Genomic DNA, 19,404 nt, shown 5'->3' with positions numbered 1-19,404 from the left:
TACTTACCTGGCTGGACCCATGGTCTTCTGTCAGTGGGAGGTTGGGAACCCTCACCTTGGTTCCCTTGGGATTACTTTGGAGCCCTTTTTGGAATTCCTTGTGTTTACCCTTATCCCCCACTCTTCTGCTGGGGACCCTGCCCACCTTTGGCGGAGTCTCCCACAAGACCCTTGTGGACCCTGGTTCTGACCCAGCGGTCCGCCTCCACAGCAGGCTTCCTGAGAACAGTCAGATTACTATCAATCAGGTGCTGGTGTAGCTCTGGAAAACAACTACTGGACAAGTTCTCCCATCCAATCAAATCATAGAGCGCCTGCAAATCATTTGCCTAGCTACCCTTCACCTAACCATCCAATGCTCTGCAAAGAAAAGATACATATTCCACTCAGGTGCTAGACTCCAGCTTCTTGCATTTTCTGAATGTCAGCCTATAAAGCTCTGGTTTCAACCCAAACCTGGCTACTAAGGCTTCCTTCGTGGGGGCATAGAACACCTGATCCTCTTTGGGCAATGCTAGCAAGGTTTCCCTTCCTTCACCCATGAAGCGGCCCCTCAACCCCACTCCCCAGTCTTTCTCAGGGATTATATGGTACATCATGGCTAACTCATAAGCCTTAAACCACTGCCCAATGTCCTCATGCTTCTGGAAATCATTAATCACATCCTATACTTTTCCCTCTACAGGCATTGACGGTGTGCTGCCGCCAGAGGGAGTGATCTCTAAGCGCTTCGTCTTCAGCTCCAGCTCCCTCAACACTCTCATGCTCTAAAAGCATCTTCTTTTCCTCCATGGACAATGTCTTGCTCTACAAATCCAATTTCTTATTCTCTATGTCACCCTGGCTCCCCAGTTTGAGCTTATCAAGCTCCATCTCATGCACTCTGCTTTCTCCCTGTCCTCCAAATCTTCTAGAGACAGACCCCTTGAAAACACACTGCTGCCCTCCCTGTGAGGCACTCCCCCACCAGTTAGGTCAACTAACCCATCCTGCTGCCCTTCTATGTTCTCCCCCTCTACCATAGGATCCTCGATCTGCCCACTGGCTTTCCGTGCTTTCAACCAGGCCCTCATTGCCTTTTGGAACTCCTCCTTCCTGGTGAAGCCTCTTATGGAGATTTTACATTTTTTGAAGATGGTTTTAAGCTGTGACACAGTGTAGGTATCAACCCTCTCCTCTTCAAATTCAATATCAACTGATGCAATGGATCCTTGTTTGCTCATGGTGAAAATTGTCAGTTCTCAAGATGCAAAACATTCCAAGGATAAATTCTACCAAAAATGTATGTGGTTGCGTAATAGTCTGCCCTCACTAGTAGTGTACACTAATCACTGTATGTAAATCACAAATGCAAGTCCAGGATCCTCACCGCTGACCACCAATGTTAGAAATGGGGGTCTCTAGTTGGCAGATGTAGGTACCTTTGTCCAAATAGGGACCCTTACTTCTAGTCAGTCTAAAATAACCCCTGCTCATCACCTTGATAGCTTGGCACAAGCAGACAGGCTTATCTCAGAGGCAGTGTGTAAAGCATTTGTGAACACATACAGTAATACAGTGAAAACACTACAAATGGACACCACACCAGTTTAGAAAAATAACTAAACTTTATCTAAACCAAAACAAGACCAAACAACAAACATCCACAATACAGCAATCAAAATATAACTTTCAAAAGGTAGAAGCAGTTCTGTTCATAGCAAACTATGGCTGCAACACTTTCAACACAAAGTACCTTAGATGCTTCACAGTCACAAACAAAAATAGCCAGGGGGAAGGTGATGCCTTGGTTCCTTACTGAAGAGAAGGTGATGCTTCGGTTTCTTAATGCAGCCCTAGTGTTCTTGTAGACTTGGTGCCCGAATGCGATGTGTTGTGCCGCTTTGCAAGGCTTCGCGTTGTCCGGCGTCGGTGCTGAGGGCTGCGCGGCTAGGCTTCACGTCAACCCAGTTGGACTCGGCGCGGCTTCACATTGCCCTGCGCAGGTTCCAGGAAGCTTTGCATGGTTTTGCGATACTTCAAGACGGTTCTTGAAGAGAGCAGCTGCAAAACCCACTTCTGAGGCCTTTTGGCTGCAGGAGGCACCTCAGGCAAGGGTAGGACTCACAGATGGTAGAGTCCAGCAGCACCAGCAGAGTTGTAGGAAACCTTTTGTGTCCCTGAGACTTTTGAGGCAAGCTCTATTTCAAGCCCTTAGAGATCTTTTCCTCAAGCAGATGACAAAGCAAACAGCAAAGTCCATCTTCTCCTTTCCTTGACAGCAAGCAGACACTGCAGGCCAACCCCAGACAGCAAATAGTACAGGGGAAGTATTCCTCCTCAGCGTTCCCGGCTCTTCTCCTTGGGAAATATTTCCTCTTGATTTTACAGAAGTGATCGAAAGTTCTGGGGTCTTGGTCCCCCTTTTTATAAATCAAAATCCTTTGTTCTCTGAAGGCAGAGAGTGTTTGTACCCAGCCAAAACCAGTTCTGTCCTCACTGGTTTAGCTTCCTAGCAGGAGGTGGAGACAGCATTGTTGAAAGCAGACCTGGCCCAGGCAGTTGAAAGGAAATCTCTTCTCCAACTCTAAATTCAACGTAGGCCTCATTCAGCCCAGCCCTGACTCATCAGAGTGCCGAGCAGCAGCCCTCTCCCAGCTCCTGTCACTCACAAGCCAGACATGCAATACGCAAATCTAGCGGAGGCACACTGGATGGTTAGGCAAGAAAATACCCACTTTCTAAAAGTGGTATTTTTAAACACAGAATGTAAAAATCACCCTCATTAAAAGATGCACTTTAACTTTTTGAGTTCAGGCATACTAAACTTTATTTTACCATCTTGTTCCTAGGGCCAGTTATGTTTATAAGATGTTATAAACTAACTGCTCATTCTGGCCTATTGGAACAGATAGCCTTGCAATAGTGAAAAACGAAATTGGTAGGACACGCCACACACATCAGGGCATGTTCTATCTTTCACTTACAATGCACCCTGCCCACAGGGGTACCTTGGGCCTACGTTAGGTGTGGCTAACATGTAGAAAAGGAAAGGTTTGAGAACTGACAAGTGTGTGCACTTGCCAAGTCGACATGGTAGTCCCAGACGCGCCAGGACACTCGAGAGTATTAGAGCGTGATACAAGTCTTTTTATAACCTAACATAACCGCACACAGGCTCTGCAATGGCTGGCCTGAGCCGCTTTTCACAAGCTGCTTTACAAGCTGTTTCTGTGGATGGTAGAATCAGTGCTGCAAACCCACCAGCAGCATGTGATTTACAGGCCATGGGCACACATGGTGCACTGTACTAGGGTCAGAGAAGTAAATCAAATAACCAATCATGGAGTCACTAATCCATCACATCAATTTTAACAGGGAGCACTTGCACTTTGGCACTGAACAGCAGAGGCAAAGTGCCCAAAGCATCTAGACCAGAAAAAACATAGCAAAAACACAGGAGGCAACAGCAAAAAATGGAAGGTAGACCCACGCCAATGGTGCCAGGTCTATTCACCATTTATTTGGACAAATAAACTAATTATGTATTTGGGAGTCCATAGAACTCGGAACCCAGAGGACTTATAAAATGCTAATTTCCTTACTTTGCTAAATGTATCGAGCAATTACTGTCAAAGGTGGTCACAATGATATCTCTCCTGGTTGGGCATAATTATTGCTATAAAGACGAATATTCCTCCAGAGTAATTGCACATATTTCAAGTCATATTAGTCCTAAACTGGAGGGAATATTTTACTGAAACAAATGGTGGTGACATGTATTTGGCAGGGTAGGAGGGAGAGATTTTAAGTCAAAAGGAGGCCTTGCCCTTCCAGGTTTTGTGACCAACTGTGCAGCGCCAAGCTGCGAGTGATTGCTCAGTGGTCTCTCAAAGAAAAGCACAAACACTGGTCACATATGGACAGAGTGGTGACGGAGCACGCCATTTGGGATTCGATAGGTTAATCAAAAGCAGACAGGCCACCAAAACCCTATATAAACACACCCACAAAAACTGCATACTGTGACACTTTAGCTAGAAACTACAACTGTATACCCTTCCCTCCCTCCTATACTCCACACTCTGTAAAATATCCATCACACTTTTTTTTCCTAATAAAAAGATTTCCCAAAATATATCCTTCACACAGGCATCGGAGCCATTTGATAAATGGAAATTAGGTAATTATGTTATCATCTCCAACATTCCACAGAGGTCAAAGGTTCTCATGTTTGAGCCTTGCAACCAAGGGTTACACTTAGATGAGAATGAGCAATATTATTATATGGCACTGGTACACACCCAGAAATCACGCGAGCCCCTATAAAGAGAACTTCGTCCATTTGAGAAATTGGGAACACAGAAGGTATAACCCAAGCTTTTCAACACACAAATTCCACTTGCTAAAATCAGGTAGAAAATGTGTATGGAAAATGGCCCGGAATCATATGTAGTAGAGAGCCATATATTTCCAGGAGCCGTATATATTTCCGGGTCGAAAACCTGTGATGGCTGGTAACAGGTGTGAGGATATTGCCGGATGTTACCGGTTACCAGCCATCTCGTCAGGAGAACCATATATGACTATTAAAAGAAGGCTTTACATGCCTGGCACTGGTTGCTGTTTGACAGTATATGTTTTCCTTTGTTGTGTTATATAATTGTTATGTCACATGACTCGAGGGCAACTACATTACATAACAAAAGCTCCTAGGTGTCTGTCTGGTTTAGAGCCAGACCCATAACTCATCTAAAAATATTATCTATTATGTTAGATTCAGAATGCAGGAGTGAATAATGACAGCTAAAATGGAAAACACACACTCTCCCGGAGCGTGATTAAAAGCTCATGGTTTAGGGAGGACTCGAAAGAAGTAGCAGAGAGTAGAAGGGTGTTATCAGCAGCCAATGAGCTAGCCAAAGAACTAAATATGATTGGTGGTTTATTTCCCTGTGGATACCGCGCCATGATGCTACCAGATGCTACAATGGAAATGTTAAAACTCCGTCACATACCACATAGCAAATATGGTTTCAGGAGGTCATTCATCAGCCTCTGCAGTTAGCATCGGACAGGCATGGAGATAGAAAAACGGCCTGGACGGGATGTTCACTGACGTCTTGTTTACGGGAAAACCCAAACTGAAACTTATAAAATATTGTCATTTTGTATTTTAGGCAAATATTTTCTCCGCGCTGTGGTAGAATGTTGGGTGATAAATTCATGCAAAAATAGCTTTTTCTGAAATGCCAGAAGAAATTAATCACATTGGAAATGGAAGCCCTCATAGCGCGATAGATAGACTGTGAATAAATAGATGACATTTAGGGGTCTCCCACAGAGAGACTGTATGAGATTGATGGGTTGAACTTGGTGGGGGCGGGACTTAACAAAGGAGTGGGTGCAGCACGAGCAGGTGCACACCTACTATCTGCAGTCAACTGTTTTTTTAGATAGGTACAGGTGGTACATGCCTGTCTGCTCAAGCAAATAAACAAAGATTAACATAGGAGCAGTAAATCATCAGTGGTAGGGTTAGATCAAACATGCAGAGCGCCTCATTTATAGTTTGTCTTAGTGAGAGCCCTGTAGTAAATTGGCAGCAAACGTGTGGTTTGACCGCTTGATTAAGAGTTGAGGGAAGTGCTAGGTTTACAATGGCAGAGCCTCCACTGCCATAAACCTCTGACCTGCAGGGTTGGACTGGGATCAAAACTAGGCCTGGGCACCCTAAAAAAAGGAGCCCACATTTGTGGATTGAGCCTTTTCGCAAAACACTGCCTCAGTGTTTTAAGTATAATGAAAAGAAGAAGGGGGTTCTCTAAAAATGGCATGTTTACTGAACTGTAAAAAAAATGCAAATGTTGCCTGGACTAATTGTTCACGGATTAGTTTAGAATGGTGGACCACACATGAATAAAAGTAAGGCCACTTCTGCTCAGGCCGCCTGTCCCTGCTCAATCTGCCTTTCTTAGTGGACCGGCCCAAGGGGAGAACGGGAATGACACCTCCGCTCTGTAGGTAAAAGGGAGGTAATAGAGGCTCATCTGCCTTTGGAAAGCTGCTCAGGCTGATGGAGCAAGGTTGCACACGTAAAGTGACTTGCTTGTATTCAACCCTCTCGAAAATAATATTAATGTACTAATTAACATGTTTTGTTATATTAATATTGCATTACACAACATTTCTAATATCTAGGGAAAGCTTAACAATGTGCTTTACTAACTATAATCCGCTTGCATTAAAATGGCTGCTGCTACGTGGGATTTTTCTACTGCGCATGCGTCTGCCACACTCACGTGACATGACGTGTTATCTCTCTTGGTGGGAAACTTTTGCTTCTGCGCACTAGAACTAAGATGGCTGCTCTGTGTCCTAACGTGCAAGAAGCTTGCATCGCTGCTTTTGCTAAACTGTTTGTTCTGCTTAACCTCTAATGCAATAGTTAAAATCAAATAATGGGAATAGAACAGAGATAAGTGGTAAACAGTGCGTTTATTTATTCTGTGTCTCTAAAACTGTTTCTCTTCTATTTTTGCATGTATCGCATTTGGGCCTGAAATGTATTTCTAAACTCCATCTTTTGAGGAACTGCACCCGGCAAAGAAACTCAAGCCACTGAAGTCAATGGCATTGGACCAGTGCCAGAATTCTGATATGGACTAAGAAACTATAAGAAGTGACCTCCTCACCCTACCAGAGGAAGCTGAATTAAATAAATTGGTAAAATATTGAATGTTATTGTTACATTCACTGCCGGGTGGAATGAAAGTACATGGGAAGATAAAGTCATGGGAGGGAACATTTAAATACATGATTGACAAGTTACCTCATATCAATATGGTGTGATGGCTTCTCCTCGTCTTCTGACCAATAAAATTGTGGGATTCACACATTTGCAACATTTGGGGGTGGTACACTGACCAGAAAAATTGTATAACTAGGGTAGGCTTAGTTAGTTAGATTGTTCGACTTGTCCGAATAGCTAACTTGTCACTTACCCAACGCACTCAATAGGTGATCGAAAGCAGAGGTGCTGGTGGAGCACTCTGTCAGAAGATTCGATAACCCAATTGAGGTTCTGGGAAGGAGTTCGATAACCCAATCAGGGTTCGACTGTTAGCTCCGGAGAGGGGGGTGACACTGGTGTTGCACTTTAGCTGTGGGTTTTATGTCCTAGCCTGTGGTGGTCCTGTCCTGATCCAATTTGGTCCGTAACCTGTCCTGATTCTGGTCTGCACCTGTTCTTGCTCGCTGGCACCTGCACTTTGGGATTCTTGTCCTTTGTCTCAGCCCGTGGCCAGGGTTGGTCTTCACACCATTCTAGGTAACTATAAAGTGTTGGTTTGTCATTGTACTCTTTCCTCTTCTCTACCCATCCGTTGTCTAATGCTTAACCATATGTCGGTTTCAATCTTCAGTATTCTAAATAAGAAATTATTGATTTCATGGTTTCAAACATGTAAAGTTTTTACTTACATAAAATACCTTAAACCTTTCCTGAGTTTGTGGTCATTTATAAAATGTTAAATGTTAATATTCTACCTATTTTGTTGCTAACTCTCTTGATCCTCTAGGACTTTAGGTATCGGTTATTTAGGATTGGTAAGTTAAAAGGTATAAATCCCGAATGGTGAAATCAAAACTGATTGAGTGTAGGTTTACCTGTTTAGTATATACTTAGTTTTATGGGCCCAGGTGAGTATGTTGAGCAGGTGAGCTTGCGCTCTATCAAGGCACCCACTGGCCGCTGGCGGCATCTGAACAGCACAGACACAGCCCAAATAGGCCTTCCACACTGGCAGAAAAAACAGCCCAGAGCTGGAACTCGAATACTGGCCTGTCTTACCAATCCGACATAAGTGATGGACCAGCTGTAATGAAAGGCTGTCATCTCACAGGTCTCTCTGCTTTATTCGGTGGAGGTGACGGGCGTAGGAAGGGGGTGCTGTGGGTGCAGGTTTCCCGTGTGTCATCACTGAGTGAGGTGACAAAATGGCAGAAATGTGTTTTTAAAATAAAAATTAAAAATTGGGCTCACAACACTTTAAAATGTATATATATATTTAATATTCAATGTGTGTGTTTGTGTGGGGGGTGATAAGAAGTTTTCCGCCTGTCCTTGCTATGCCACTGGGAGGTGACTGCACTCGATACACCTGCCTGTGACTTAGTGCAACACTTTGGCAGGTGAATTGCTTAGTGGCTTTAGGAGTTTGCCCTTGAAAAATGAAAAAGGTTGGCATCCGGGCACACCAACCATGTGCTTGCTCGTTAAAGTCTGACTGCCTTCAGAGGAGCAGCAGCAGTTCCAATGGCGGCAACAAGATTCCTGCTTGGCCAGGGTCTTGAGTTATGTCGGGAAGTCTTCTGTCAAGAAGGCAGAGTCTTTAGGGACCTGGGGAAATGGTGACTGCCGGCAATACCCCAAATAGATTTTGTATATTTTTTCGTTAAATGAGAAAAGTTTTGCGTCTAGACATAAAGAGGCGCCCACACCCCCTGAAAAATAGGTGTTAAGGGAATACTTGTCCTTGTTTATTGAGCTACTTACAAAGGTCAAGGAATAAAAAAGGCACAGATATTTAGCACACTATGATCGAAGAATAGCCGCGCCATCTATACAGACATGACTGCTTTCTCTAAGGTGGCAAATCCAGATACGCTGGCTAGACTGAATTGACAAAGCGATACAAAAGGGGATGATGGACGGAGCATTTCAGCAAATCAAACACTCACCCCCAGTCAACTGATCTGGGTTAAATCCATCACCATTCTTTAGCTCACTCAGCCACCCCAGTTCAGACATGGCCATGTGCAAATCAGTCTGACCCTGTGCCTCATGGGAACAGTCCAGCCCGAACTGCCAAGCCATGTCTTCCCTGGACCGGAAACAAGCATCCTGGGACCGGTTTCGGATTCATAATCCTCGTCAGCCAGGCTATCTTGAATCCAGTGGCCAAGTGAGCAAGGGACTCACGTCTGAGCATACCCTGCCAACTTAGGGCGAGCAAAGCGATACAAAAGGGAATGATGGACGGAGCGTTTCAGCAAATCAAACAAACACCCCCAGTACACTGAATTGACAGCCACCTGCTGCTTTCCCTCCTCACACATTTCTCAGCCAAATTCTTTGCCCCCTCTGTCTCGACCCCTGGAGCCGACTGCAAACCCCTCAGATCATCATTCCTCCTGATCTCCAGCAGGAGGCCAAGAAGCAAAAATACAGAAGATTAATGAAAGTCACAGTGACCATGACCCATTCCTAAAGCACCTCTTCGTGTTTCTATTTGTGCATCCCTACTAGACAAATTTCCTGCCCACTAGTCTTAGTGGAGTGATTTGGCATGCACTGTTTGAAATCGCTGTCCTGAAAGAGATCCCAGAAAAATACTCAAATGAAAATTCTCAAAAACACTAATTGCCTTCCACCTCATGTGCATAGTGACCTGATGGGCCGAGTAGGCAGTGCCGCATCTACTACCTCAATGATAAATCATATGGATGACACTCCAAACATTAGGAGCAAACGGCACAAACAGATTATTTAATTTTGTCTTTTTGGGGGTAACGTTCATACTTTAATCCACCATTTTAAAACTATGAAATGTACTATTTGAAGGATGTTTTAAAGAACAACACTATATGAAAGCCAATACCTCCATCTGCCTGCAGAATCATGAAACATTTTTTGTCAATATTTACTCTTATCATAGCCTGGTTAAACTTAAAATCAATGTACTGTCATAAAGAAAAGCTTGGAAGCATACCATCAGAACCTAGAATAAACATTCATAACTAGGAGACAAAGTTCAAAGATGTGATTATAAAAGAATCCTCAAAAATTATGTCACTACTCAATCAATATCTAAGACAACAGGGTAGTCTGTATCAAGAACAGCTATATGAGATTTGAGAGTATGGCTCCCTGGTCATTCTCCAGAAAAGCAGGCAAAGAGGAAAAGCAAAGTAGGATACAAGTGAGCAAATCCTCCAAAATAACTAAGATTAATGACTGAGACACCTTGGCCCTCATTACGAGTTAGAATTTTAGTCCAATGGGGCTGATAGTTCCTGTTAGAAGCTTAACTGCAAATACAAGATCTGATCTAAACCTGCAGACCCTACAAGTTGCACCAAGGGACTTTGCTGGCTAAAAGTGAGTGAAATCCCTGGGTGAATCTTTATTTCAGAATTTGACATTTTTATGGGAAATCAGGCGCAGTATTCTTGATTGCCCCAGTAATTCCTCATTTCTTAATAGGCCCTTTGTATTCAGCCCATAATGGGCAGAATGTTCTCAGTCAATAGATTCATCAGTAGTCCCAGTATCAGCAGCTTGGGGGAAGGGAAGTGTGCCTTCCCATATTCTGGGCCAGTCATAATTAGGTGTTGTATTGACACGGTAGGCTACAGACCCACTGCCAAACAGGCAATATTTGTTGAAGTCAGGAAGAGAAGCGTAGAGATGGAGGTGGAGAGACGGCGGAAGAGATAAGTGATTTAATAAAATATATATTTGTGTTGTTTTCAAGCCTCCCATGCCCCACTATCCCTGTTTCCCATCAGCCTGTCACTGGTTTCTTCTTAATACTGAGCAATGAAATATGAACGCAGAAACAACTCATTCGTAACTGAATCTGGAAGTGGACAGGACACTCCGTGTAACTTAGAGGGGGCTTTGCCTGGCAGTTCAGGATGGATTGTTCCCATAAGGAGATTGGTCAGTACTTATTTGCATACGGGTGAGTCTCTGTGTACATTGGGACAGTGGATGAAAAATTACGGATTGGATTGCTACCTAGAGAGAGTCCCATTGGTATACACTATTTGCAAGCTTTCTGCTCATCATATGTGTGAAGATGACTGAAGTGATCTGTAAATGGGCAAAATATAAATTAGAGGAACTTGGGTGGTTGGATATGTGTTAGTGCAGGGGCAAAAGGGTATCCCAAAATTGATGCACCCCAAAATTTACCTTAATTGGATTTCTCACAATTTACTGGATCATAGACAGTGTTAAACCTCAATTTCATGTGTCAATGTGTCCCCTTGTTAAGGCACCTCCAACATCAAAATCAGTTAAAATACAATTCATCAATTAATTTGGGCCCACTTAATAACAGCGTTCTAGGTCAGTTAACCGTTAAAGAGTTTTCATAACAGAAATAAAGAAGAAGCTGTAAATTGTCAATTCCATGAATGCTCTCAAATGCGGAGGTATCCAGAGCATGTAAAAATTAGAGAATATTCTAAGGCCTAATTGAACAGCAAAACCAGGAAAGAATCAGACATATTCCCTATCAGAATAGGACAGTCTGCTGGCTCACTCCCAAAGTCGAAGGTTTTTATACGCATTCTTGCATACAACATTTCTGTAGATTTATTGTGGCGTGAGCAATTGTATAATTTCTCCAGCAAATCAGATTACATGAAAAATAAATGTCATATTGCCTCAACACAAAAGCACTAGCCCACTACATGATTATTACTCAGCATCTTCTAAGCTAATATCATCCGAGGTGCTTGAAAAGAACAAGATATATTAACAATAGCATAGTATGTGAATGAACAGGTCTCAGTAAACAAGCAACAGACTTAGCAAAATGTTACAAGTTACAGCTGAACTGGGTAAATTCACCCTCTGCAATCCTGTGTTTACATGCATACTACGCATTGGTAACGGTTCACAAAAAATACAAACACATAAAAATATTTAACAGCGGATTATTCATACCAATGAAAGCAATTTCACTTTATTCTCACATGCTCAGAGATCCTACACACAGAGGGATTACATTTTTTATGTCAGTGAAGTACTGAGGGATGAGGTAAGTGCCAAAAATGCAACATTTCAATGTATGATCATGCCCCCGTAACCGGGGAAATGAGTTTAGGGACTCTGCGGCCAAAAGGGAGGAGATGGAGGTTTAAGGGTGCATTAAATGAAGACATGGTGGTTATAGAAGAAATATTTGATAAGGGCAAAGTATATTTTGAGCTCAATGACACAGGAGACGACTGAATAGTGGAAGTATTGGGTGCCATCAAGGCAGTTTTTAGAGGCAGGATAACTGTAACTGTAATCAAATTGATATCATAAAATTATAGCATGGATAGCACTGGGAGTGGAGAACTACAAGATCCACTTATTTGCTGAAGGTGTGATTTTGATCCTGAGGAAATCTATAATATAATTTCCAGCTCTATTGGTTGATTTTAAACTTTTTGAAAAGCGTCACGTTTTGAATGAACTCAAGCAAATCTGAAATGCTGGTCATTAATATTAGTTCAAAAGGTAAGGAAGAAATTCAAGTGCTGGTGCGCATTCACTGGGTACAAAAAGATTTGAGCTATCTAAGAATGACGTTAACTAGCTCAGACTAGAGGCTAAATAAAGAAAAATACACTGGCCTCATTGAAGAAAGAGATCTGAGTAGAAGGAACGGTCTATACATATCGTAAGTAGCCTATATAGGGCTAGTGAATATCATAATACTCTCACATCTTCAGTACCTTTTCAGACTCTACCAGTGGAAGTGCCCCTGAAGGTCCTGTGCAGAATTCAAAAAGTATTCACAGCTTTCGTTTGTGGAAGAAGAGGAGCAAGGTTTAATAAGAGGTAGCTTATGGCACTGAAAGGGTTTTGGGGGGCGGTGGGGGCATGTGTGTCCAGCTATTGTAAGATACTATCAAGCTACTCAAAGCAGAATCTATGAAAATTGGGGGAGACCTTTGAAAAGAGATTGGTCTTAATAGAAAAGTCACAGAAGGTTAACCGCTTTGGGGAGTAGTTTGGTTGCCTAGAAAACTTAGTCCATGTGTGGTATCCATCAACATGGATATTAAACTCTTAGCAAGCACTTGGGACGTGCAACAGCCATTTTATTCCTGTACATCTAAATCAGACGTTCTCACCTGCAGCAGATGGGACCATATTCACAAGATGGTCCAAAGGTGGCTTTATAACAGCACTAGACATATCAAAAAGCAAGGGGGTAACAAAGAATGTATGTCCCCCATTCTGCTTCAAAATTTATGTACCAAAATATCACAAAGGAGTGGGATCAGTTGTTATAGGAGGATCTCTAGGGAAAAGTATTTGGGACCCTCAACAGCTATTTTCGGTCAATGGTATATTTGCGCCACTGACATATTAATAACTGGTTCACTCTAAGTCAAATGTCTATCCAGGACTGGAGGGACTTTCTAAACACAGATACACTGCACCTGAAGGAGGGCAGTCAACCCTCCTCCATCCACAACCTATGGGGCTCATGTGATTTAAAGAGAAGAGGAGAACAGTGTTTTCTTCAACACTCCCATGGAGGAAACTCATCTAAACAAAGTTCATGCCAGGGGTTAGTTTCCTGGCTGGCTCAGAAAACGGATCCATCCATCCTTGTTGGTCCTGACAAAAGCCACCACCCTGTTGGAGTGTATGTTGGGTGAAACATATCGACCTGTTTTATATTTCATGATGTGAGGGACACAGCATAAATCCCTGTTCGCATCTTTTTCTGCTTTTAATCTCACTCTATTATAGGAAATAAAACACCCAGGCAAGAAATATACACTGGCAAGGTTTCAAACAAACAAAATGAATAGAAACTAGTGAAACACTGAAATTAGCACAAAGGATTCAATTTAATAAATTGTATAAAAATATCATGAACAAATTCATTGACATATAGATTAAAAAAGCAGTAAAAAGGTTTCACAATTGATATAATACAAAGGTATACAAATGTGGAGATGGTTCCGTCAATGCGTTTCGACACGGTAAAAGTGTCTTCCTCAGGACAGTACCATCTTGTCACTTATGTTGTATCTTCCGATAATATAGGATCTTTCAGTCCAGGTAGGTATAGTAAAAAAAAACAGAACCAGATTTTCTTTCTTTGGGGTACAGCTACTCCTTAGATTGCGTGCTCCTTATGAAGTTGGATTTCGTTGTCTGGAATCTTAATTTCAACGTTTTATCTGAGTTAAAAGCCGCGTTAGAAATCGGTGCAGCGTGGCCGAAGCCAGATTGGATAAAAATGTCTTATCGCTGTTTGAAAGGCTGCGTGGTTTAGTATGGGCGGCGTGTTTTTAACGATGTGGTCGCTACAAAAAACCGACCCGTATTATTGAGTGAGTTCATATATGCTTGTCGCACGAAGATTCTGGGTCAGTATGAAGTTGGTAAAACTAATACGCGAATGGTGATGCTGTTTTGGATAGCGGTTAAGATGTTAAACGATGCAGGTGAAGCAGATAATTTATATGCCAGTACGATCGATGAACTATTTTGAAGGAGCCGCGTAGTCAGTCAGAGTAGCGTGGAGTGGCATCTATACCTCCCGCAAGGATTCGAAAAAAATCTCACTCTACCCAGGTTTTAATAAACTTAGTGCTCTTGGTTAGGAGGTATTTTGGATCATTGTTTGATACAGATACCACACAATCTCTTTAGTCTGAGAGACTATCTACTGGTTGAGGTTATTGAAAATAGTACGTCAGTGGCAAAAATATACCATTGACCGAAAATAGCTGTTGAGCGTCCCAAATAATTTTCCAGGGAGATCCTCCAATAACATATGAGCCCACTTCTTTTTGATATTTTGGATGTATGCCGACAGCCAATTTGTTCAAGAAGGAGGTTGTGTGATCATTTGAGGCACATTAAAAAGACTTTAGATTACCAGACCGGGCCCCCAGTATTATCAACTCCAACCAGCGATTAAATATGAGGCAAAGGGGAATTGATTGAGTGTGAAAGGGAGTAAGAGGCCTAACTGGACCTAGAGGTTTTATCTCTTCATATTACAAGTCACTATGCTTTCAGCTACCAGAATCTATGTACAGGCACTGACTAAGGTGGTAAAAAGAAATTGGAAGGGAAATCTCAAAGAAAAAAATTAAAATGATGTACAGCAATACAACATAGGAAAGTAGACCTGAAACTGATGTGCAGATGGCATTACAAGCCAGGTAGAATGAAGAGTTATAATAGGTCACAATCTGCTGCATACTGGAGAGGGTGGGAAGGGAAAGGGGACTTTCTACATATCGGTGGAGTTGTCGAAAATTAGGGGATTCTGAGAGATGTCATAAAATCCTGAAGAGACATAACAGGAAGGAACATTCCAGATAACTGTGCAGCGTGGCTACTGAGGTAGCAAAATGCCATGGATTCTACCATTGAAGCAGCTGTTTCTTTCCTGAAAGAGAAGCACCAAATAAAGCTACCCAAAATGGGGATCAATTGCAATATAACTGTCAGGAGAATTTAAGTTTTAATGTGGCCAATTGGGAGAGATTGAGGAGAGGTAGTTTTAGAGGGAAATTATGCAATCTTTTCATATGTGTACCTTACTTGTAAAAGTGTCGCACAAAAAATCAGCTCATTGATTAGTAAGTAGTTAAAACATTTATTGTTTTTGATTAGTTAAAACCATTACAAAAAAATACATTCTAATAAAACATTGATTAAATTCCTTTTCAATCAATGGGCAGTTAAAAAATGTCATGTACCAGGGCATGTGTGAATGACAAAGTGCAGAGTGTCCATGGCTCGTTTCCCTTAGGGGCCTCAGGAGTCTATAGGCAGGTTGCCGTACCGCTGATCCTTTGCTTGGCTACAAATTGAGATAGGAACTTGGACAAGCCTCCCATTTAGTTTTAGATGCCTTGGGTTAAAACAAGCGAGTACTGCTTGTCTCCGAGTGTGTATGCCACATTCATTAAAGTGAGTTTTTAGGAGGCTTACCCTTTCTTCTTTTATTTTGATGCAGGAGCATATTATATGTTCAACGTTCTCGTTCCCAACTCCGCATAGCCGGCACAAGTTCCCGTAGTTCTTTCTCAGCCATGGTCGGAGATGGGGTATGACTGGCAGGATCCCTAACCTGTGTTTTAGAAAGGCCTCTTTAGACTTCCTATAGTACCCCAGTTCAAAGTAGGCCTGTGGACCAAAAAGTTTGTAGCTACACAAAGTCATCCATGCGTGGCTCCTGTGTGCAAATGTGGCTTTATCTTCTGTGGGTGAAATTTTCTTGATAACCTTGTTTACAATGCTTTTAAAGTGCGAGTGTGTTGTCGGAATTTCCCATAATTCAGCTAGTCCTGTGGCAACAAGTTATTCATCCAAGTATATTTTAGCCGGCGTGGTGGATGTGCTGCACAGTTCCTGACAGAGCTGATGGTTCAATGTGCCAGCACTTGATATACGAGCCTCGCCTTGAATGGAGTTCCTTTATTAGGCCAAGCTCTAGACAAATCTGTGCTGGCAAGGTATATGGCGGGAAGTTTAGCATTACTCTATATGCTTTTGCCAAGGTGGTGTTCAGCAGTGAAGCGTCCCTGCCTCTCAGTACCTCACTGCCGCATGTTAACGCAAAGAATTGGGGCAAATGTTGGTCCAGTCAATTTTGTGTTTAGCACCCTTAGCATTGTCGCAATCGCCATTCTTTTCCTCTTGATGGTGTTAAGCTGGTTCACAAAGCCACCCAAATTAGACCATAAATCTTCCATGTCTGCATTGTTAGCTTGTAATGAGACTTCGAAGAATGTGTGCATTTCTGCATATCTCCATCAAATTGCAGTATTTGCATTGACATGGCTCACCATCAAGTCTCAGCAGAATCAGCTATCTGCTTCTCAAGCCTTTTGATGCAAGGTTTTGACTTTGCATTGGTGTGCTCTACCTTCATGAGTAGTTCCTTCCTTAAGCTCAGGAAATTGTATGTTGAGGGTAACCCCACACTTGAAGTCTTTGCTTATTGTGTTTTTGACTGTTACATACATGAGTATATGGAAGGTTGAAGTAGCTTAATCACATGCATATAGACTTCCAGGAAAGCTGGGAGTTGTAATTCTTCCTGTTCATTGTGTTAACGAGTAGAGAACTCATCTTTTTTTTAAAACATTCTTGAAAGAAAGTCAAAGAAGATCAAGTCAACCATAACAAATAATAGTTATATAGTCATACACGCATTATTTGCATAGTAAGTACATAGGTCAAAACAAGGTCAAATTTATATTAAGAGGTTAATAAACATTAACAGGGTCATGTGTGAAGAAAAAAAAAGAATATACATTAAAATATACGTAGAAAAAAATATTTAAAAATGGGTAAAGAGCAATTTAAAGATATTTCATGGAAGTATTGTTATTACAATACTGCCATCTAACGGCCAGTCACGAGGAGATACTTTTCGTGGTTTTGGAAGTCGTAAAAAAAGTTGTGTTTTAGCATAGCTCATTGTAGAGCTTTCGTGGATCAGGAAGTTGTGGTTAAGGCAGTAGTTGTTTACAACCGGTGAAGAGTGACTACTGTGAAATTACATTTAACATAAATGATTCCAGAGCAGGAAAGCCCAGGTCATTGTGTTGTACCTGCCTTTAGTCATGAGTTCCATAGCTTCAGCGGGGATGTTTGGAGTGTGACACCCCTAAATGCATTCTTGGTTTGGCAGTTGTGTCTGGGGACCCTGAATCAGGTCTTCTAAGTCTGTGAGGGTGTTTCTTGTTCTTCTCATTTCACTAAGAGTTTCAATGTGTTAATTTTTTTGGATCTGATCTTAAATATATATAGTGACAAGTTTACTAAAAAAAGTAGTAGATCTGCACCCATGGCAGCACATCTTGAATGGATGCAAATGTACAACTTTTTAAAATTCACAAACATTGGCAGGAGTAGGCTTGGAAGGCTGCGACAGTCTCGAGTTTCCAGGCATACTTCTGGCAATTAAACACCCAAAAGATGTGATGAATGCTTGAATTAGTGGCAGCACAACGGACCATACAGGTCGGGCAGGAGAGGCAGTGTGTTATACGCTGGTACGCACTGTTTCGAAGCGTGCCTCTTACACGCACCTTAGCGGGCACTATGTTATTGTATTTTTTTAATTTGTCATCCCACAAATAGCGTTCCGTGTTCTGTGGTTCCCGTTGCTGGATCGGTTGTTTACCAACGCCATTCAGTAGAGGAGCTGCAGGGATGGAGGTCGTTAGAGGGTGGGCTCATCCACTGCTTTTCTTCTTACGAAATAAATTACTCTAGAAACCTTACTTAACTCTTCATGGATTACATTAGCCGCTACAATATCTATTTGGGGACAGGATATTTGAACCCCTTTAGCATTTTCCAGCTTCTTTGGAACCCACCTCAGCCTGACGTGCTACCACCGCAGACATATCGCGAGCACAGTCAACTAACTTGCCTGGTTTTGGACGGGGCACTGAGGCTCAGTACGTGCGTATCATTGGCAGGGCAAGCTGCCATTCGTCAAACTGCCTGATTTAGGCGGAGCACTTCCAAAAGCAGTTCTCTTTATGGGAGGAGGAACAGACCTCCGATCAAACACATGTGCTGTTAATCGAATAAGTAGCACTTGGTACACGCGACTTCAAGCCCTTGATATTTTCTTTCTTTCCTCTCAAGGAGTTTTTTTACTGAGTCATCAGACAGACAGATATTGGGTTATGTATAAGATTGTAAGTATTCTGTTTTCACCACTTTGATTTGCCAGTTCCAATTTGTTTTTTGGGGTGTGTATGCTCTGCTGTGCTGCTTACTTCAAGGAAGTATTGACCACTGCACTCTTCTTTGGAGCTTGTTTTAAGCCTCATTTTCTTACATATTGATTTTCTAATTCTTACTTCACAAATATCTGGAGGAAAAAATTCATACCAACAACCTCCAAAATCTCTAGACAGTCCTGGTAATCCATATTTGGAATGGAAACATTGGTTCAAAGTGTTCAAATTACTTAGTGGCTATTGATGTTGTGGAGTACAGTTCTGCAGGTTTTTGACAATCTACCTGAAATTCCTGCTCCTGCGGGAGAGGCTGGTGATGCATGGAACATTTTCATTGAGGCTGAAAAAAACTGAATCAACAATTTACTGCTGAAACTAATGTTGTTTTGGAGCGTTTCAAATTGTATTCCAGGAAACAAGGTTCTGAGGAGAGTATTGAGCAGTATGTGGCCCGCCTTCGTATTTTAGCTAGTACTTGTTGTTGAGAATGCTCATGATCAATACTTAAGGGATCAAATTGTACTTAATTGTTATTCCAAAAAAGTACAGGAACATTTATTGTGTTGCACTAATCTACCCTGGAACAAACGGTGAACAACCTTTACAACAAAACTTTTACAACGCACTACCATTACAACGCAGGCATTACAACGCAAACCATTACAACGCATTGCGCTGGGGGGGCGCTCTAGGATAGGGAATAAGTTTAATTTTCTATCCAACACCTTCCCTAGTGTCCACGGGGACTGGAGTTGGAATAGAAAATTAAACTTTTCACTATCCAGCACCTCTAAGCGCTATGCGTTGTAAAGGTTTACGATGTAAAAACCGCGTTGTAAAGGCATGCGTGGTAAAAGCATGCGTTGTAACGTCATACATCCTGAACAAACGGTT

Source organism: Lissotriton vulgaris, chromosome 4_1, assembly GCF_964263255.1.
Source record: "Lissotriton vulgaris chromosome 4_1, aLisVul1.2, whole genome shotgun sequence".
Classification (NCBI taxonomy): Eukaryota; Metazoa; Chordata; class Amphibia; order Caudata; family Salamandridae; genus Lissotriton; species Lissotriton vulgaris.
The sequence above is the reverse complement of the archived record's forward strand: the minus strand, read 5'-3'. Positions refer to the sequence as shown.